The 16900-nt window shown below is 24.2% G+C and overlaps 1 protein-coding gene across 4 annotated transcripts in view; it reads left to right on the plus strand.

Annotated features, from left to right (window-relative positions):
* Positions 1–9501: 9501 nt before the first annotated feature.
* zfh2 (Zn finger homeodomain 2) overlaps positions 9502–16900 on the plus strand; it is a 131194-nt gene continuing 123795 nt past the window's right edge. For all 4 annotated transcript variants that reach the window (XR_012756912.1, XR_012756914.1, XR_012756915.1 and 1 more), the window contains exon 1: positions 9502–9742. The gene's annotated coding sequence lies outside the window, so the exon portion shown is untranslated. The remainder of the gene's footprint in view (positions 9743–16900) is intronic.

The raw sequence follows: 16900 nt of genomic DNA on the forward strand, positions 1-16900 counted from the left end.
TCAGTAGTTACAAAAAAAAACTGTAATACAGTTTATGATTGGTAGTATAATTAGAGGTTTTTATTTTAAATATAAATAGGATTTAAAAAATCATTTGAGTTATTTTAAAACTGTAATAAAAAGAGTATTTTTTTTCTTCGTATTTTATCTATCTTACGAGCTTAACCTGATAATTTTTTAATGATTTCTTTTGACTATTAATAATTTTTTTTCCTACTGTATTATTTTTCCAGTCCATGTTATTTTCCCGTATTTTAACCACTCAATCTTTATTTCGATAATCAGAATTTTTTTATGTAAGGATTTTTAAAATTCTATTCTAAACCCTACCTTTCTAATTTTTATTTCTATTTTATTTTATGCTTCGTTGTTTAAGTAAACCTTTTTAATTTTTTTAGTCAATAAACTCAAAAAATATATATAATACACTAACTATCATAATGTACATGTAGACTATGTTAAACAGGTATATATATATATATGTATACCTATAAAAATTTATAGTAACTTTTAAAGTACTTTATTGACGTGAAAATGTGTATAGCATTAAAAGTCAAACTTGTAAAGAAGTTTTAAGAGCAAGATAGCTCAGTTGATTTGGTTGTGGGCTTTAAAAATAATTGGATGACGTTACTTTGATAATATTTTATAAAAATATCCACCCACAATTATAGATATATGATCTATACAGTTGACACTGACTACAATTTATACTATAAACATTATAGTTAATAAGTTCTACATTAAAAGAATTCTACATAACTACAATATTTTACAGCATTAGATAACTTCAAAATTTGTGGATGACATGAACTCACCATAATGTTCATTTGCAGGCTTTATGAATGTGAAACCATAGGATCATTTTTTAATGAAATTCCTTTGATTGTAAGCATTGATTTACTGTCATTATATATCGATTATTTTCTGGGAAATATTCAATTCAAATTTAAAATTATAAAATATAAAAAACTATCAGAAAGAAATTTTCTATATTAATTGTTTGGATTATATATAAGCTTTTATGCTAATGACAAATTCGTTCCAGATTTTTACAGTTTACCATGTAAACTATTTTGTTTTATCAGTTTTCTCCTTTTTAAATATTTTATGTATAAAAATTCAGTTTACGAAAGGGGAAAATATACTGACTTTGATAAAATCTGGTTCATCAAGAGCTACTTATTTAAAACGTATTTCCTTTTAACCTAATATTGTTACTCTTAAAATTGCCCACTTGTAGAAAGAATGACTTCAAAACATGCAAAACTCTTTACCTTTCTGTTCATTTCATTATATTGTTTATTGATTAGAAATATATGACCATTTTTACTATTTTTATGGAAATTTATTTTAATATTCATTTTTTTAGGAAATTAAATTTACTTACTAATAAATTTCCTTTTATTAATTTTTAAAATCACATATTACAAAATTTCTAATAACAAATATTTACATGTAAATCAGGAAGTTATGATATTTTCTTTTATTTTATTCATCACCTTCAAATTTATTTTAATAATTAATTAAGATAGTATTTAACAAATAATATTTTATAGTCTTTTCTGTTTCTCGATCATACTCTAAATTATAGTGTTCAAAATTATATCAATGGTATAAAAAAGTATATTAATATATAATTTAATTTAGAATAAAGTTATTCTCTAATTCTTAAAATTGGTAACTGCAAATTTTAATTATGTATAGAAATAGGTTTTCGAGTAACGTATTCTCCTTTATGTTATTGTACCCAAGCCTAATAAAATAAATCATAGACTGGTTTATTTTTACATTTCTAATAAATATTTCTTTCGTTTTTTAATGTAAAATACATAATTTTCAGGCTATTGTTAATACATAAGATAGGTAATTAATAATGTTTTTTCTTTTGTAATACCAAAAATTTAAGTCATTTTTTTTTTAATACATATTAGAAATTTTGTATTAATTTAAAAGAGGTTTTTATTTCCGTAGATGTTATGAAATTTTCTACCGTTGTCGTAATTTATGTGTAACATATCTTTAGTAAAGTATTAGCAAACAACACCTGCTGTTACAGTATTATTTTCTATACAAAGATTTATGTTTTAGAATTTTATAAAAAGCTACAATAAAAAAAAATTATATAATACCATTCAGTTTAACTTAAAGTTTTTATTTTTAAAGAATTTTAGCTGTTTTTCATACTAATAAATACCTTATTGTTTAGTCAGTGTACGAGTAAGTTTATACAGATTCTTAAAGACGTACAATTCGCCAGTTAAGAAATAATTACTGAGGTTTTAAAACTGAGCTAAAACATTGTTTATGATGATATAACTACTTGATGTTTTTTGTACTTATTCACGCAGTGAACTCTATTATCTTCAGAAATTCCTTTCGTTTTATGTAAACGTTTCAGTGAATAATTTTATTTTTGCTGGCTTGTACTATAGTAGAAACTTTTAAAGATATAACGGGAAAGTTTTCCCACCCTCCTGGCTACCTATTCAATTACTACGTATTTTTTTTGCTTCTTTTCTTTGTGTAAATTTATTTCGAATAATTAATGCAGTAGTTCTTTCTATGGATGTGACATGGCAGTTACGTTTTGTTATAATGGCAAGTTGTAATTTTAAAAAATTTATAATCCCTATCCTTATTTTGTCATTAGATATATAAATTTTAGTCACCGTATTGTATATTTAATTATAATAGATTGCAAAACATTTGCATGTTTCTTAATTAGTATTTTTGTCGTGTTTACTAGTAAATTTTATTAAAAAATGAAAAGTATTAAAAATGAATGTAGTTTACCACATCCTACAAAATGATTGGCTGATATGTTACGAAATTCCGTTTTACAGATAAAAACAAACAATATTTACAGTTTCTTATTCTTGCTATAAAATAAGGATAAATGTAACAGTTTTCATGAACAAATAAACAACTTTTATTGTAATTCTACTTAATTTTATAACTGTTGACTATTTTATTATTTTTTAAAAATTGAAATTTCTCTTATTATTTTATAATATAAAAACCTTTTCTTGTTCTGAGTTGACTGGTTTTGAACCCTTAAAATATAAGTTAAAAGTAACATCCGTCAGCGTAACTGGTTACAACTCTTACTTAACAGCCCACGGGGCACACCAACGCATTACAAAATAAACATGCTATGTAATTTTATGTTCTTAACTATTATGTATTTTTAAATTGAAAAATAAAAACAAAATAAAAATTTATTGTGAAATAAAATTAAACCATTTATTATATACAATTTACATAATTTTAAATAAAGTATTCTCATTTTATTTATTTTTAAACATACTTCATTGTAGGATGTATAATTTATATTAAAGAAATAATTTCTACATTTAAAAATTAAAACATATATTATTTAATCTAATATGATAATTGAAATTAAACATTTGTGGGAATTTCAATTCTTAAATAAACATTATGTTTATCTATTAATACCTCTTAAAAATAATAATTATTGCTATATACCAGTACAGTTTTATCATCGAACTTTGTTCTCACCGTTATTTCTATTGTGTTTTTTTTTTATTGTGTGATAGTAGTAGTTCGTGTATTAATAGTAATAATTTTTAATAATTATTTTACTTTAAAAATAATTTATCATTTTCAACGAATACGGGTATTATTTTGAATTGGATATGATGTGTCATTGCTTAAACAATATTAGAATTATTTTTTTTTTTTTTAGATAATGTTTATATATATGTACTGGGTTGGAGCTAGGTTCCCTTGCCCGACCAAGTAGTCAGGGGGCTTGGCCTCTGGACCCAGGCGAACCTCGGAACCGACCCAGGGGCTCCTCGGGGCCTACTCCAGAGCCGCAGAGCTTGGTTCGGTTGCCATTCCCGTCTAGTCAGAGGGTTCCGTCCCGTGGATCCCCGCCGAGTTCGTTACCGTCATGGTTGGGAGAATAGTAGTGATAAATACAATTAAAATATTCAGGCTTTATAGAAACAAGAAAAACAAACTAATTTGCAAAAGACAGGAGAGTAGTGGTAACTAAAGTACACACATTTTTTACGAAGAAAAATTCATAACTTATTTCTGTTGCCATGGTGACAGAAAAATAATTTATGTTGTAAATGATTTAACTTTTTATCTTTAATGAATTTCTTTAATTACAACTTTCCCCCTCGGTTTAAGGCTTCTATGTCCTTGGTCTATGGCTTAAAACCTTTACTGGGATAAAGCCAATGTATCCTGCAAATTTAAAAGCAATCGTTCGGTTGGTACTCGAATGATGTTACAAAACACATAAAATATTTTAGATATTTAAAAAGTAAGGGTAACTAAAAACCATTTTCTCTTTATCCTGAAATCTCTTTAAGTACAAGTATTGTTGTACTTAAGTTTTTCATTTATAACAAATCAAGTTTTAACAGTGAGTTATACAGTGTTTAAGATTATTTTTAATTCAATATAACTAACCACAATTTAGAATAAAGGTGTACGATTTAATTTAGAATAATTATTGAACTGACATTTGCAATTTATATAAATTTAAATATGTAATCAACAATTTTTAAAAACGTAACTAAATTTAAGATTATAATTATTTTAATTAAATTGTAAATATTTTTAAGCTTATGCACAAAATAAGGTATACTGAAACAAGAATAGTATTGACATAGCTTGTTCTGTAGTACGACTGTACTTCTTTAAAAATGTAGTTTAATTTAAAAACTTATAAATAATTACGGTTATCAATTAATACAATAATAAAAATATTTTTTTATATCTATAGAATGAAGCAGTATATTCTTACTCCATCGATTTTTTTTTAAAGAAATAAAATTCTTAGACAAAATATTTTTTTTTTCTTTAACTTAAAAAAAAACAACAGAAAGTATGGCAGAACAAACTAAACAATTACAAACAAAAGGTCAAGGATAATCACTAAGTGTAATCGAAAATAAAAAGTATTAATAAATAAATTATGTGATATTATATAGACAGTTATTTAACTGTGTGACCAAACATTCCATACTTACTTTTTCTTAATAGCATAATCAACTTGGCATCAGCAAGCTCGTTGCTAATAAAATGTAAACTTTTTTTTTTAATTTTCAAAAAGGTATGACAACATCTTTATCCTACAACTGACTACTAATTTTAATATTACTGTAATTTTAACCTTATGAAATCACAAATTAAACAGCTGTTATTAATGTTTTTTTTCAAGCTGATAATGTAAAACATGAGCTGATAAAACAAACATTGTATTTTCACTTAAGTAACAACTGATTTTTCTTTCTATTGAAAAAAAAATCATTTTCCACTACTGTTTCATATTTTCATTGTTTTTTTTTAACATTCTAAGTACAAATGATTTATAATTTTGGTTAAAATATTATTCAAAGAATATTCTCAAATAAATATTATGTTATTTAAGTCAGAATAATGATTAAAGATTTTTTCCTTAATATTATATTGTCTTTTAACCTATCTATATATAAAATTGTAATAAAAAAATAATTTTTATGTATTCGGTAATAAAAGGTAGAACTTATATTCAACAAATATTATAGAATGAAGAAATTTTTACTGTTTTACGATCTTTTATGTTGCAATTATTATTTACAAAATAAAAATAAATTGAGAAATTTAATTTAAATAAATAGGATCATCAGTTACAATATAATTATGCTAAATAAAATATCTTTATATTTGTACTAGTTAAAAATATTATTCTTAGTTACAGTTATATTTTTACGTAAATGTCAACATATACTTTGGTCTCATATGTTTTATGATAATTTTTTTTCATTAATTTTACAATGAGTAATAATTCTTGATAAAAAAAAATATATATATATATATATATAACTTCTATGAATCATATACAAAATAAGTTATACTTCTTTCGTAACTTGTATAAATAAAAGGTTTCTTTTTAATAATAAATTTTTAAAGATATCTATAAATATTTTCTGTAATATTTAAGTGGATTTATCTCTGATAAAATATTTAATTTTTTAAAAAATATGACAGGTTATATAAAACGAAATAATTATTGTTAAATGCTTCGCTTAAGTTATTTCTAGATTTAAAAATTTATGACTTTAATAAATGATTAAGATTACCACTTTAAACCCATTTTATTTTAATGATCGTATCAGCAATTATTTTTAGTAGCCTATAATCAACCTCCCTACAGTCCAATGAGATGAGGATGATACTTGTACAGACTCAGGCCAACCGTTCCTGAGACTTGTGATTGATTCAACCCCAACTACCAAAGTACAGCGGTATCCATTGTCTAGTATTCAAATCTATATAAAAACAACTGACTTTTACTAGGATTCAAATCTCAGAACCTTCATGGTTATGTTACGTAGACTACAACACTTAGTATATAAAATATACCTTTTTTCTTCTGTAATCTTACAATTAATACAGACATTATAAACTATTTTCATACAGGTCCTTCGGTACGTATCATACTAATTTTTTTGATTTAAAAAAAATATATTTCAGAAAATCAAACATTCCGCGATGTAGCTAATATAATGAACATATGCAGTGTATATAATATAGCGTGTTGCATGGCTAGTCACACTGTCTGTAAAGAAAACTAAGTTTTCTGTTTGCATGGCTATCATAAAGCACGTATTGTAGATTCTATGTAATGTTGGCTATTTAATTGTATAAATCTGCGGTTTGATTAAAAAGTACGATTAAATATTGGAATGAGTACTATTGTTAAATAGGTCGCGCAATATTTGTTTTTCCCTTCGTAATTATCTACTTACTTTTAATTTATTTTCAGAAAGGTAGTAAATTATTTTTCGTTGTTGATAGATAATTATAATAAAGTTTCTTCGTTTTCAATTATTAAATAAAAAATAATTTTTAATTTACTTTTTCATTTTGTCATTTATTATAAATTTACCAGTAAACTAGCAATAAGCTTCCTGATTTTCCATTATTGATTCACTAAAATTAAAATATTATGAAAATGTTATATTAAAAGATCGATATTCAGAAATTAATATATAAATTTATTAATAAAAGGATAAAAGTAATTCTGAATAAATTAAAATACAATTCATATCCCAAGTAAAGCTGTTGTGTATTGAATTCTACGATGAACTGGATAGGAAAAACGTTTGTATCAATTCTATTTATTAACCAATATTAAATCTGAAAATGGCTTACAGGTAAAAAAACAAAAACTATAACGTGCTAAATATTCCTTAAAAATTTATTTTATAATATTATATTCAAATTTTACGGATTTATATTGTTATCACATCATATTTAATTTAATCTTCTAAGTGTATCCATACACATTAAGTAAGTAAAAATTTTAAGAGATCAACATTTTTTAATCTTTTTTTTTTTTTTTTCTTATGACACACGAAAAAGTTATAGTTTCTTAAAAAAACTATTTATTTTTTTAACTTGATACTTAACACAAAATTTATTTAAGTTAAAAATCTTCCTAATTTAAAAGAATATTTTCATCTTCTTTGATTTTCAATTTGCTTAAATTAAATTTTACGATCGGTTGCCGTTAAAACGAAGTACATAAATTAATTTTAAAAATCAGTGGGGTCATACAAGATTATCGATAAAACTACCTTACTTAAATTTTTAAGAAATAAGTAAAACTCAAAAAAGTTTTAACATTAGTTTTTTCGTGAATATATTATTGTTTTAAATAAAACGACAAAAGGTGTAAACAGAAACTTTTATTTTAAGTCGTATCCGGATATAAAATAATTATTTTCTTTCATTCCTAATGTGTACGTCGCAATCTGTTCAACTAGTGAATAACAAGCAAACTTCCCTCCCCGCCTACGGTTCAATAAGATGAGATTGATATGGATGACATGTAAATGAGGAGTAATCTTGTACAGAATCAGGCCCGACTATTCCTGAGACGTGTGACTAAATGAACCCCAACAACCAAAGTAAATCGGTATCCACTGCCTAGTATTCAAATCCGTATAAAACCAACTAACTTTTACTAGAATTTGAATCTCAGAACCTTCGGCTTCACCAAAATCAACTGTTAAACAATTGATTTGTGACGACGAGTTAACCACAAAGCTAGCCCGGTGGGATAAAATAATTATAAAAAAATATTAAAAATTTAATTTACTTATTTAAAAAATAAAAATATAATAATTCAATATGTGTGTTTGTATATATATATATTGAAATTTATATATATATATATCTGTGTGTGTGTGTTTTATATAATCTATGTAATAACACATTATTGTATGTTGAATAAAATATAACACTATACCTACATCGTATAGATCCTTTCCTGGAAATTGAAGGTTATAATAATCCACGGATAGTTTAAAAGGGACGGCTGTGTACACAGACAAGTCCAAGGACTTTATAGGATTCTGTTATTAAAATACAATATGAATTATTAATTAAATTTTATCATTATAATTACAAGAATATCTTGTATTAAAATCATGAAAATTTGAGTTAATTTTGTGATATAAATTTAAAAGTATTATTATTAAAAAATTCTGTGTTTCAAAAAAGAGAATTTGTATGAAGCAGTTTTCAAAATTGTTTCACGTGAATTAACGTACATTTGAGTAAAAATATAAATAAATTCCCTAATAAAATATTTAAATACAATCTAATTCTATACAGCTTAACTATTGATCACCGTTTCCTTCTTTTTAGATTTTATTATTTAATAGAATATTGAATTAAATAATTAAGTTTCAATCCGCATAAATTAACATAGCAGGAATAAATTTACTTCGAAACAATATTATACCGATTATTTAAGTTGTATTCGTTTTATTCAGATTCAATGGATGTTTTATGTAAAAAAATACAAATTTCGTTTAAATAACGGTAAAATTATTTATTAGATATTCTTGAAGCGGGAAAACCGGTAAGCTAATGATATTTAATTAGAGAGAAGTTTTGTGAAATTGATAGAAGTAAAATGTACGTAATTATAAATTTAGGTGGTGGAGGGGGAAATTAGTAGCGCGCAGCTAAACGTTGATGGATTATAAAACACAAAAGAATACTGCATTAAGTGGTAACAAACAACAGTATGGCCAGTGAATCTGCTGAGGAGCAAGTAGCAGCGCGCGCGGTTAGTACAGACAGAATACAACTATTATAGTGACTGCTAGGTGAGATCGTTGTAATATTGCAGAGATCTCTTCTTCCAATTTCGCATTCCAAGCGACCTCCCTCTCCACTCTTCTTGCGCTACGATAATTACTTCACTTTTCTCTCCCCACTTTCGTTCGTCTCTCCATTCCTCCATTCTCGTTGACCCCTTCCACCGAGTACGGTATGCAAATTCTTGGTTGTCGTACCCCGCCCTCGCAGCGCCAGTCCGTCTTGCCTGCCCTAGCATCCTCGGTGTCTCAAAGTGAAGGTGGAGGGAGAACTTACTCCCACCTTCCCTCTCACAACGCCCTCCCCTCCACCGGTGCGCGGGATTGATTGTAAACTAGATGCAAGCGACAGTTAGCAGGCAGTCGCCGTAGTGTATGTATCGTTAATCGTCGTCCCCGACACTCGGGGTCGTTTACAACGAGTTGTCTACAGACTTCAGGACTTTAGTTTATCAGTGTGCCTAGTGTTATTATACATATTTATATAATCTTTATTTATTACTTGTGGTGTGGTTGTGATGTAGTGAATTTGTGGGGATGACAGGAATTCCTGCTGAAGAAATATTACCAAGAACTGACTTCGAGTTCAGATGCAATGTTATCAGGTAGGACCGCGCACGAGGATGTTATGTTTTAAAAACTTTTTAGCGTACCATTATAGAATTCTTTCTCGGAGTAATATTTATATTTATACATCTTTTATTGCTTTCTAAGAATATTTCTGATCTATAATACGTTATGACTAATAATTTACGAACCGTTAAAAATACAAAACGTCTCTAAAATAATTATGACGAGTGGTGAAATTAATTTTGACCTGTCCTGTATTGTTATTTCGAATTATTTTCTTAGAGATTGACGTGCAAATATGATTCTTTGTGATAATCTTACTTTCGTACCGTCTATGCAAGCCAATACTGCGTATATACATAATATTGCATACATTAGAAATATCGCTTGTGCCGAAAAAATGTCCGAAAAAACATTGATATGAAGAATTGGTATTTAAATTTCTTTTATTATAATTTTTATTTTATTTAGGCTATTATTCCATAGTTACTTAATAAAAATAAAATAAAATATAAAAAATATATACATAAATAAATAAAATAACATGTTAATGAACTTTAAACAAAAATAAAATTTAATCTTTGTTCCGGGATTAAAATTAATTTTTTATATAAATTTACTCTGAGTGAGAACAGTCTATACGGATAGTTTACAAAACAAAATAATGTAAACTTACTGTGTAGAGATGTAATACTTCTTCCAGATATAAGCCTACTTAATAAAATTATTACTGATAATAATTATTATAGTTCTGTGAACTATTATCTCTAATATTAACTGTTTCATAATTCGAAATTATTAGGTTTATTTACATAAAAATTTGTTTTTATGTTAAATAATATCGTTTAATAATTAATAATATAGTTGATAAATATTATTTAACAGATGTGATATCTGTTCACATACAAAATAAAATTTATTGTTGTGAACATATGGACTATTACTTTTTGTAATACTCTCAACATTGTTCCAATTTTTTTTTTATAAAAAAAACTACTTAACGTTTTCATTTATTTTACCGCAGTAAATTGTGCGAGTTTACATTGTAAAATGATTTCAAGTGCTTGACACGCTGTATAAGAAGGTTGTTTGTTAGGCCTATTTAAACGTATATTTATGATTTGTATTTATATTAATAATAAATAAATCGTTAGTCAAAATAAAATAATTTTAATTTCTTTTTAGTCCGTAAAATTATATTTAAATTATATTATAATATTAAATAATAATAATTTAATTTAGAATAATAAAAATAAATTACAATTATAGGACCAACAATTAATTTAAAAAAAAATTATTATTTCTTTAAACATAAGAATATTATTATAATACGTTATAAGTAAATTGTTTATGTATAGGAACCCTAAATCTTTTAGTAACATTTTAAACACAAGCTTTTTATTCTATATTATTTGTTAAATATAATAAATAATTGCTGGTTAAATTGAAAATTTAATCAACTTATATATTTTAATTTAAAAATAATTTATTATTGTAATACGCAATTTTTTTACTTTTCTAATTCTATTAAAACCACTTTATTCCGGCTGAATTTAATTATTTACTCTGAAATTTTAATTAATATTTTTCGTACATGTTTGAATTTCGAATTTCCTTAGCTATTTATTATTAAGTTGGTTGTTGACCGGTATAATTAAAAAAAAAAACTTTTTTCTATTTTCCTTTAGGCCTAAAACAATTTAATTTATTTTTAGAATAAACTAGAAAAAAATCCTGTAATTTTTTTCAAACCAAATTTTTTAAATGATATTTTTATTTTAATAAAACGATTTATATATTGAAATTTTAATTTTTAAAAAACATAATAATGTATTAAAAGAATTAATAGAGGATATTTGTAGTTTATTTGTTGTATTATTTTTACTATTAGTGTACAGGTACTCGCGTGTGTATGTATGTCCGGAAGTACAAATGTGGTTGTTATTGTACAATGAAAATAATTCCGTGGTTCGTACTGCTTATTTCCGTTTGATATCGGTCATGAAGTTACGTCAGCGTTGTCGATTAATTTATTTATTTACACTGTTATATAGTCTACCGTAATTTTTTTCGGTTAAAAAATGTTATCTAGATTGCGTACTGTTACTTAAGTTTAATTCATACGTTAACAGTGCACGAGTATATAACATAACCCTTTTTTATTACTTGTATTAATTTGCATGTAAAATCACAAATAAAGGATCGCAATAACCTTCCACCGCACGACGATTATATTACGTATAATATAATAATAAGCCTACCAAAATACATATACCTTTTCCTTTCTTTATTCGTCTTCCTTATTGTAAAAAATTTACATCCTGTTTTGAATATCTATGCATCCTTCTTTTTTCTGTTAGTTCTATATACATAAGGTCGTTTTAACATGCAGTAGTACGGCAGCAGTCATATCAGCGTGTGCCCGTTTGTATTTTTTTAACGCCCCCCATTTAATTCAGTTGTAGGACCTTCTAACTATACGGCGTGTGTTGTGTACGTTCATTTGATATGCGCGCGTGTTTATGTTCCCCTTTTTTTGTAAATGAGTCTTAGTTAAGCATTAAAATTTATTCACCGATTTTTTTAAATAATAAATATTATACGTGCGTTAATTTATATATTCATGTATATTCAAGACTGTATTGTTAAATGTATCATCTGTTCGTAAAGTGATGTTAAAGTAGAAAATTCATATAATAAATCTATAATTTAGCATTTTTGTGTTAACAAAATATTTAAAAATACGTGTATTGATAATAAATATATTTTTTTTAATTTCCGTTATAATTTAAATTGTAATTAGGAAATTTTTAGAGTAATATAGTATTATTTATTGTAGTTCCATTCAATTTTGGTTTTACCTCAAGTAAAATCATCCCTTTATTTTAACGCTAAAAATAAATTATAAGATATTCATATTTACAATTTATTTAGTGTTGCGTTATCGTTTAAAATTAAATTATTTGAACTTATTTATAAATCGTGCACAAATTTTTGTTATAGTTTGACGTATTAATATTAATTTTTTCCCGAATTAATTGAAATAGCTAAAATATATTTTATATTGGTTTACGCCTAATGAAAGTAAATATATTTTTTTTATGCATTTCTTCTCGAAATGTTTACCAAATTATTATTTTTTTAAACTACCAAAACGAAATTAAATCGTAACTGATTAAGAAAAACCTCTATGTAATAATTATAATAAAATACTGAATATTATGTAGCCTATTGCTGATCAGCGGTATAAATATTCAATGTTAAATAAAGTTATATTGTCGTATGTTCAAAAAGTAATAATCTTTTTTATTTATAAATTTGTAATATAAAAAACATGAATTATTTATGTGTAGGTTAATTCTACTATTTTCATTTTTTATTATTTCTGAATTATCTACAGTACATATGTATGGATTTAAAAAACATATATAATTGCTAATTCATTAATTTCAATTTCGTAGTTAACTAGGGATCTCTTAAAATAAATTTAATATTGTGACCTGTAATATTTTTAAACGGTTTTGTAACTACTGATACTTCCAAAACAAAGTTTGATAATTTTGTTTATCAAAAATAATAAATATTAAAAGTCTATTTTTTTTAGTCTTCCAAAAATATTGTTTTTTAATAATTACATTTTGTTTGTTGAAAATACATTTTTTAACGGTTTGTAATATTTTTAAATTTTTCTTTGATTAAAATGGTAAATATATTTATATTAACCTGGTAACAGTGTAGTTAGTTAAAAAATAAAAATGGATATAAGTTTTTTTTTTTAAATTATGTAATTAAAAATTACAAAATTTTGTTCGTAAATTTATTTCATTCTATGTTTATTTTAATGAATTTGTTATTATTTTTTGTTTATACGTTAATCTGATTTCTAAATCATATTAACTGTTTTCTGATCAGATAAAATCCGATATTTTGATTTTTATTTTTTTTAGATTTTACTGTTACGTATATTGGTTGATGGATCGGTCTACATGTAAAAGAAATACATAAATATAAATTCAGCTTAGTTTTAAAGAAAAAAATTAATAATAGTTAATGGAAAAGTACGGTTGTTTTAGTAATTCTATTAAAAATTTTAGATAGAAAAGGTCTGTTTTGTTAAAATAATAGCAAAGTTGTGTTATCTGAATTTTTCACGTATTGTAACAGATTATACTGATCAAAGCCATTAAAGATTGTTACAATATTATACTGACTAAATTCTTTTTTCGCGCCCAATTGTAACGTGGTTAGATAAATACAAGCTATCTAAATAAAAACCATGAGTGAATGATGTTTAAGTGAAAATCTTATAAGTAGTTACGAAAATTTATTTTTAAGGTATAGTTTTCATTGTTTTTTTAAAAATATAAATGTTTTCTAAATACATATTTTTAATTTTAAAAATGCAGAATTTGCATAAACGATTAAAGGTTTACAAAGTATAATTTTCTGTATGTATATATTTACGTGTACTGTATATTATTAAAAATGTATTATTACTGAAGCTTTCCTTATAGACTACTGATTGTGAAATTGTTTTCCTTTTGTTTTCTATGATATATTTAGCTTGTCATAAATATTTAAAAATAAGCCTATAATATTGAGTAAAGGTAACTTTAATATTTTATTATATTAATTTTTTATCAGTTCCTCTGTTTGCCATTGTTTTCCTTTTGTATTTATGTTTTATTTTTTTCCTCTTTTTGTAAGTAAGTAGTTTATTTTAGGCGTTTTTATATTGTAGTGATTTTTTTCTATTGTTATTGTATAAGGTTATTTAAAGATTCAGGTATAAGTTTACCTTTTTATTATAAACTTTACCAGAGATAAAAGATTATCAGATTTTACAGAAATGTATAAAATAACGTATTTTATTTACATCTTCTCTTGTATTTTGTTTAGTATATACATAGGTATATATTAATAATTAAAAAAAAAAAAAATGAATCTATATTTATACCAAAATTATTGATATAAAAACCTATGTTAACCGTAAATCAATATCAGTAAAAAATCTTTCTATTAATTCCAAATTTTGTAGCTTATTTCGTTTGATGGAATTTTGTTGAAAGACGTTTTTAAACTTGATAATTTTTTTTTTTAATTTTATCTAAATGCTCTTAAATTCATTTATCATTTTTCTTTATTAAATATATTTCATAAACGGTATTTTGAATGTAAGAGTATTTGTTAGGTTGTGAAATAGATATTGAAGGAAAATATTTTTAAAATTTAATATGAATTAATAAATCTGTTTATTAAAATAATTAAATAAGTACTTTAAATATTTCTTAATAAGATAACTTAATTATTTATTGTCACTAACAATGTAATTAATTAAAAATAAACTTTACCCCTCGAAAAAAAAAACGAAAAAATAATTATTATTTTATAATTTAAATGTAATTTACCTTAACTCAATTAGTTTTATAGTTCTTATTTATAAGAATATTTTAAAATTATAAGATAAAATATGTAATTTAATTAAAATTTCTAATAAGTTGTGGTGACAACAGTATTTTTTTGTTTACCGTTTATTACACATTTTTTGAACTAGTTTAGTTACTATTTATTTAATTAAAGAATTTATATTAGTTTAAATATATATGTTGATCATAAAATACATAGCGGTTAGTATTAATTAAAAAATATAGACATATTTTTCTGTTGTGAAATTATGGTCTATTTATTACCTTTTTTTATTTCTTTATTTTTTTTTTGTAATTAACATTAAGTTTTAGTACTCTTCTTTAAAATATATGATCCGTAAAGATTATAATGACAAATTAGTCTGTGGAACTCGCGCATCTCTTTACTGAATGTTATTCTTTTAAATAATTCATATTTTTCATGAAATTTTTCTTCCAGTCGTCGAAGTACCTCAAACAAACTACATTTTAGGCCCATTTTATATCTTAACTAATTATCTATAAAATATTTTCTTGAGTGTTATATATATTTTTGGTAAAAAAATGTCAGTTGTTAGTCGATTATCATTATTCTCAGTTTACGTCTTCGTTGTAGAATAACAAAGGTAATAAAATTAAAACGTACTTTTTTCTCTAATAATTTTATTTCGTTTTATGTTGCTTTTTTTTGTAGATATTATTGATAAAATAAACAGGGTAAAATAGCATAAAGAATTCAGTTTTTTAAATTAAAAAAATCGTTGATAATTAGATTTTTTTGTGTTTTTTTTAGAGAGAAAACCTACAGTTATCAAATTTATATTATTACTAAAACATACTTGGTATAAGATCTAAATAAAAATGAATTTTAAGTAAAATGTTCTGCATTATGAGAAATGACTTACTATAAGAATAATAAAAAACAAAGCTGATGATGAAATTTACCATTCTTGTTAAAAAAAATGAATAACTGCTTATCCAACCCGATTAATTCTCATTTTCTGAAGTTAAATATCTCTTAGTATTCGTAAGAATGTAACTTGACAATGCGGTTAGAAATATGTTAAAATTCTGAGTAATTTACTAGTAATAGTTAAATATTAGTGTCGTCTAAAAAATTGTATTAGCGTACGGATGATTAAAATCTATAAACATTTCACTTCTCATTACCATGAAAATTTATGTAAAATCTCGTTTTTAGTTGATTTTTTATTATTTTGCGGCTTTTTATCAATATTTTGATTCATTTCGATAAAATTGTTAATCGTAAAAAAATTAAAAACAATGGTATCAATATCTCGTCCTGTAGTATTATTTAAATACTATTAAACCCGTAAAAAAACTAACAGTTTTTGTATGTATTAAAAATAAAGTAAGTTGAAAACGTTTTAAATTTAAACATTTTAAAAATTAAAAAAAGTCTCCTATTTTCTTGTAACACTTAAAAATAAAACGTTATTTTTTTAACGTTAGATAAATAAAAACTTATGTATATATTAAAACTTATTTTATATGTAAAGACCTGACTACTAGGACATAGATCGGCTTTCACTAGAAAATAAATTATTGATTTATATATCAATTTTGAAACCTATCTGGATTTACGGGCTTGAATTGTGGAGTACAGCAAGCAATTCCAATATTGACTTCTTGAACGCTACCAGACAAAAACACTACGAAAAATGCTAAACATACCCTGGTACATGAGCAATATCCTCATATATAATGATTTTAAATTACGAACCGTTCGACAGAAAATCTCTCTGGTTAGCCTACGATATCAAAATC

This window comes from Lycorma delicatula, chromosome 6 (assembly GCF_047948215.1).
Source record: "Lycorma delicatula isolate Av1 chromosome 6, ASM4794821v1, whole genome shotgun sequence".
Lineage (NCBI taxonomy): Eukaryota > Metazoa > Arthropoda > Insecta > Hemiptera > Fulgoridae > Lycorma > Lycorma delicatula.